This window comes from Nelumbo lutea, chromosome 2 (assembly GCF_056320005.1).
Source record: "Nelumbo lutea isolate HS-2025 chromosome 2, American lotus-T2T, whole genome shotgun sequence".
NCBI lineage: Eukaryota > Viridiplantae > Streptophyta > Magnoliopsida > Proteales > Nelumbonaceae > Nelumbo > Nelumbo lutea.
Genome location: NC_142685.1, coordinates 111,731,715 through 111,738,364, shown reverse-complemented (window position 1 = coordinate 111,738,364; position 6,650 = coordinate 111,731,715). Strand labels below are relative to the sequence as shown.

The following is a 6,650-nucleotide window of genomic DNA, read 5'->3' as shown; positions in this document are numbered from 1 at the left end:
CTGCTTCTCGTTGGGAGCAGTCGAGAGAGAGAGCCCTTCCTTTCTCTCTCCATCTCTCTCTCCGGTACCTAAAGATTCCGTAAAAAAATCTTCGTTTCTACAAATTTCTAATTAGCGGCTATTCTCTGACTCTTCACTCTTGTAGTCTTGTTATACTCCAAAGGGGGATCACTCTTCCGTTGGAGTAAATATACCCATACTTTCCTAGAGAAATCATCAATAAAAGAGACAAAGTATAACGAACATCCAAGAGATTCCATAGTAGCTTCCACGTATCAGAGTGTATTAGATCTAATACCTCTCTACTCCTAGCTTTAGACTTGAGAAAACTAGCTCAGTGGTGTTTCCCAAATAAACAATCTTCATAGAAATTCAAATCATTAGATTTTGATCAAGAAGTACCTTAAGTCCTTGCTTGCTCATATGACCCAAACGTTTGTGCCAAATCATGACGGAATCGGTCACAGCATTTGTAACGATGGCATCACCGACCATGGTATCCCCGATCAAGTGGTATAGCTTCCCTTGTAATTTGCCTTTTGCAATTACCATAGCTCCTTTACTGATCTTCAATTTGTCATTTTGTCCAGAAAACTTGTAACTGTCTTCATAAAATTTCCTAGTGACAGGAAACTCTTTCGCAATTCAGGAACATACCGTACACCAGAGATTGTACGAGTGATGTTGTCAAACATAATAATTCTAACGTCTTCAATTCCCACTATTTTGCATGTATTATTATCGCCCATGTAAATAGTCCCACCATCGCACGATTGGTATGTGTAGAACCAATCTCTGCATGACGTCATATCGGAATCGGTCACAACATTTGCAACGATGGCATCGCCGACCATGGTATCCCCGATCAAGTGATATAGCTTCCCCGGTATTTTGTCTTTTGCAATTACCATAGCTCCTTTATTGATCTTCAATTAGCCATTTTCTCCAGAAAACTTGTAACCGTCTTCATCAAACTTTCCCAGTGATAGGATACTCTTTCGTAGTTCAGGAATATATCGTACACCAGAGATTGTACAAGTGATGCCATCAAACATAGTAATTCTAACGTCTCCAATTCCCACTATTTTGCATGTGCGATTATCAGCCATGTAAATAGTCCCACCATCGCACGACTGGTATGTGTAGAACCAATCTCTGCATGGCGTCATATGGAAAGAAGCACCAGAATCTAATATCTAGTCATGCTTTAAATTTTCACAAGAATCAATAGACAATACCTCACCATCTTCTGATGAAACTTTCTTCTGCGATGTTTCCTTGGGAATTATTTGAAGCCGGATCATTGTCAGAGTTGGGCCGATTTTGCTCTACTTTGGGTTGCCGACAGTCTTTTCGAAGGTGCCCCTTCTTACCACAATTCCAACACTTGTGTCTTTTCTTGTTGCCTCTTGACTTGGATCTCGTTTGATTTTTGATAGAGTTGTTTCTCTCATTCGATCTACCTCGTACCATCATTGCGTCACCTGAAGAATTTTCACCAACTTTTTTACGAGATTCTTCCGTAAGCAACATAGAAATAGTAGATTCTAATGACAAATATTTAGTATTGCTCAAATTCATTGTCAAACTATTCCAAGAGTCAGGCATAGAACAAAGCAAATGAGCAACATTTTCTTCGTCATCAATATGTACCTCTATTGCTGCTAATTTGCTTACGAGAGTGTTGAACTCATTTAAGTGTACTTACTTGCAAAGAGGCTCCGTCCTTCATCCTTAGATTGTAAAGTTGTCGTCAGAGAAAGATTTTGTTGGACATCGATTTTCCCTCATAGAGATTCTGCAACTTGTCCCATAAACCTATGGCAGTGATTTCCTCGGACACGTTGAATAGAACAAAATCTTCTAACGCAAGAAGAATATCAGCCGTAGTTATTTAGTTTTTCTTCTCAAAATCTTTGCCTTTCATATCAGTAGGCTTTGTCTCTTTTCCTTCTAAGGCAATTGCACAATCTTCTTTTACCAACACAGCATGCATCTTCAGTTTCTAAATTGCATAGTTTGATCCGTTGAATTTCGGTATGTCGAATAGAGTAGAGCTCGAACTCACCGTATTCAACACGTGTAATATCGGAACAACAAATACTGATTTTGACATAATCCCGAAACAGAACCGTGTGGCTCTGATACCAATTGTTAGAATTGCACAGCGGAAATAATGTAATCTGTACGTGCATAGAAATAAAATAAAAAAGCAGATAGCAATAAAGAAAGAAAGAAGAGAGAACACCAAATTTATGTGGTTCGGCCAAAATACCTATGTCCATGGGCAACAATTCGAAACTTTCTTCTTACTATAAACAGGAGAAAATACAAAGATGACCTACCAAAATCACACCTGTACCTGACACTCAATACACCCAAACTCAATACTCCTCTCAACACACTATATACACTATACATTCAAATAAAATGGAAACATAAGAGGGACCTCTATTTATAGTTGAACGGAGGGATATAATGGGGTTTTAAAAACTTTCATCATAGTTAAACAAACCACAATCGGTGATTTGCAAATGGTGTGCCACCGTTCAATTTGGTGTGCCACCGAAGAGAATGGTGGGCTCAACTCGATGGGCCACCGATTGCAAATTAGTTTAGCCATGACTGGCCCACCTTTTTTGCTTTTCAACATAGTGAAATGCGATAAATGATTACTTACTACATATAACTATGATAAAAAAAAAAACGAAAGAGAACAACTACATAGGTAGAAATATTTGCTTACGTACCTCTACTGCTGTTAATTTGCTTACGAGAGTGTTGAACTCATTTAAGTGTACTTGCAAAGAGGCTCCATCCTTCATCCTTAGATTGTAGAGTTGTCGTCAGAGAAAGATTTTGTTGGACATCGATTTCCCCTCGTAGAGATTCTGCAACTTGTCCCATAAACCTATGGCAGTGATTTCCTCGGACACGTTGAATAGAACCAAATCTTCTAAAGCAAGAAGAATATCAACCATGGTTATTTGGTTTTTCTTCTCAAAATCTTCGCCTTTCATATCAGCAGGCTTTGTCTCTTTTCCTTCTAAGGCAATTGCACAATCTTCTTTCACCAACACAGCATGCATCTTCAACTTTCAAATTGCATAGTTTGATCCGTTGAATTTCGGTATGTCGAACCGAGTAGAGCTCGAACTCGCCGTATTCAACACGTGCAATACCGGAACAGCAAATACAGATTTCGGCAGAATCCCGGAACAAAACCGTGTGGCTCTGATACCAATTGTTGGAATTGCACAACGGAAATAATGTAATCTGTACGTGCATAGAAACAAAATAAAAAGCAGATAGCAATAAAGAAAGAAAGAAGAGAGAACACCAGATTTATGTGGTTCGACCAAAATGCCTACGTCCACGGGCAGCAACTCGAAACTTCCTTCTTACTATAAACAGGAGAAAATACAAAAATGGCCTTACCGGAATCACACCTGTACCCGACGCTCAATACACCCAAACTCAATACTCCTCTCAACACACTGTATACACTATACACTGAAATGAAATGGAGTATATGTTATGAAGTAACATGGGAGGGACCTCTATTTATACTTGAGTTGAGGGGTATAATGGGGTTTTAAAAGTTTTCTTCATAGTTAAGCAAACCACAATCGGTGGTTTGCAAATGGTGTGCCACCGAACAGAATGGTGGGCTCAGCTCGGTGGTCCACCGATTCCGAATTCGGTGAGCCACCAATTGGCCCACCTTTTTTGCTTTTCAACACTTCTATCCACACTAACAACAACGTTGTTGATATATTGACAAAGCCGGTGATGAGATAGAAGTTCATCTGGTGCAGAATTTCTCTGGGACTTGAAGCCACATAGCAAGAGATGATCGGCAACTATTCTCGAGCGAGTTTTTTATTATGAAAATTGTCCTCAAGTGGGAGAATGTTGAAAAGCAAAAAAGGTGGGCCAATTGGTGGCTCACCGAATTTGGAATCGGTGGACCACCGAGCTGAGCCCACCATTTTGTTCGGTGGCACACCATTTGCAAACCACCGATTGTGGTTTGCTTAACTATGAAGAAAACTTTTAAAACCCCATTATACCCCTCATCTCAAGTATAAATAGGGGTCCCTCCTATGTTATTTCATAATATATACTCCATTTCATTTCAGTATATAGTGTATACAGTGTGTTGAGAGGAGTATTGAGTTTGGGGTGTATTGAGTGTTAGGTACAGGTGTGATTCCGGTAAGACCATCTTTGTATTTTCTCTTGTTTATAGTAAGAAGGAAGCTCCGAGTTGTTGCCCGTGGACGTAGGCATTTTGGCCGAACCATGTAAATCTGGTGTTCTCTCTTCTTTCTTTCTTTACTGTTATCTGCTTTTTATTTTGTTTCTGTGCACGTACAGATTACATTATTTCCACTATGCAATTCCAACACACCCAATCATTGCGTTGCCCTTGGGTTGCATATATGCTTAAGTGATATAAATTGTTCTTCCACTTGACGGGAAATGGGAAGTTGCTTGATTGGAAAAGATGACCCAAATGATTCTAGATTCTTTACTGGTGCCCGCAACATTTCATTATTTTTTTTTTTGGGTTGTTTTTTTCCCGGCTGATATCTGGTTTAGTTGGTTTGCATATAAAGGTCTCGTGGAGGTTATGGATGTCCAGTCTTTGTTGATATTGTTGATAACTTGATATATAAATCTGGATCTTTATCTTATTTTTCATTTATCAATTTTCCTCCTTAACAAAAGCTCCTGGTCTACAGAGATGTGGAAGCTCATTCTTCATGTTGAACTTGAATATCTATGACTTGTCATGCAGTAAACTATTTTACAACTTTAATTAGCTCTTCAGCTTTTTGGCCATGATTGAGGCTTCATATGCTTTAGAAACAATACTTGTACCCTAGTTATGCCACGCTGTGAAGGATGAAAGGACTATATTGTATTGTTTATTGTAGTATCAAGGGACAAAGAATCATTTTTTATTGTTTATTGTAGGAGTTTATTCATGAGTGATTTTTTTATGAGAAAAGTTTAATCAAATTTCATTAAAATAAAAGGGAGTATATGAGAGGATGTACAAAGCAGGGGAGAACTCCAAAGATTACAAAGGGGGAATCCTATTACCATATAGATTTTCTAAGCAAACACCCAATTTAGCTAAGCCATCTGCAATAGGATTTAGTTCCCTCAGCATCCAAAACAGGTTTGCATTTAAGCTGTCTAAGGAATCCATTGCTTCTTCCAAATAATGTTTTAACCTCCAAGGATCCCCTTCCTTGTCCCTTTGTCATTTGATGGCATTTGCCAATGAAAGCAGCCAACACTTCAGAGTTGAGTTAGTAAAACCGATTGGTCCTGATTGTCTGCTTAAGTTTTACCATTAGAACTTCATAATTAATCTGTACTATATATTGCCCAATTCAACACAATGTTTCCAATCATTTTTTCTTGTTCCTAAGAATTTTTTCACTGATTCATTCTCCATTGATGAGATGTGCGTTATGATATATAACTAAAATTCAATGATGGTCAATTATACATGAAATGCTGCTTAAACTTTAGGAATGAGGCTCCTTGAACTTTAGGGACGAGGAAGATGAAAGTTGCATTTATCTTTGATTCCTTAGACATGCTTATCAAGTAATTTTTAATTGTGTACCAAAAATTCCTGTAGAAGGCTAAAGAGAATCTATCTACTACAACAAAGTGAACAAACTTATTTAGTGTTTGCATCCATCTCTTCTGGTTCATGTCTTGCAAAAAGACTACCGTTTTCCTTTTTACTGTTACAAATAAGTTTCAAAAGTACTATACAATGACCCCTTTTATTTTGTCTTTTATTTTATTTTTTCTATGAAGTAGCTCCTTCCTAATGTTTTGAAGTAGTTCCACTTCCTATCATTTGTTCTTTTCTTGATGAATAACAATAAAATGTTATTAATTGTGGTAAAAAAAATTTAAGTACAACTTTTTTTGGTAGTCTAATTACTACTTGCCCCCATTTACTTTTTTACACACTACATTAGTTCAATACACCCCAATACAAATGATCCCTGCAAAAACCCTGCCTGACTAGGGAATCGGTTGCTTTGTTTGCTGGTCTGCAAGTCCAATGCCAGTCCAAAACCATTCCCTTAGCTAGCTGTTTGATTCCCCTTAATAGTATACCTATGTTGTCAAGTCCGATTGCAATTGTATTTCAACCACCTCACCACATTTTTTGAATCTCCTTCAACCAATACATTCTGCAAACATAGGTACTTGCCTATACATACCAAGTATGCTATATGGTTATTTTTATTACATAATGCTGTGCACTTGTTTTTTTTTCCTTTCTTGATACTTAATAGGGTTTTCTATTCCAGATACTTAGGGGGGCTCAGGGCTGGCATATATTCACACTGTTCCTAGAGTTTGCCACAGGGATGTAAAGCCTTAGAATCTTTTAGTATGCTCTTTTTTGAATGCATAATTTTCAAATGGGTTTTTATGGCCACTTATCTTATTATGGGTATTCACTTGTTCATGCTTTCCTGGAGTTCGTCATACTCTCTTTGCTTACTAATACATTTTCCCTCTTCTGATGGTATTCATCAAGCATTATATTATCAGGTCAAGGGTGAAGCGAACATATTGTACATATGCTCTCATTACTACAGGGC

At 37.8% G+C, this 6,650-nt stretch overlaps 1 long non-coding RNA gene across 1 annotated transcript; it reads right to left on the bottom strand.

Annotated features, from left to right (window-relative positions):
• Window positions 1-1,039: 1,039 nt before the first annotated feature.
• On the bottom strand, window positions 1,040-3,574 carry LOC148872819 (uncharacterized). The gene is made up of 2 exons (XR_016107002.1): window positions 1,709-3,574; window positions 1,040-1,484 (listed from the first exon to the last, which is right to left on the bottom strand). It is a non-coding gene; the product is annotated as an uncharacterized LOC148872819 (long non-coding RNA).
• Window positions 3,575-6,650: the final 3,076 nt, after the last annotated feature.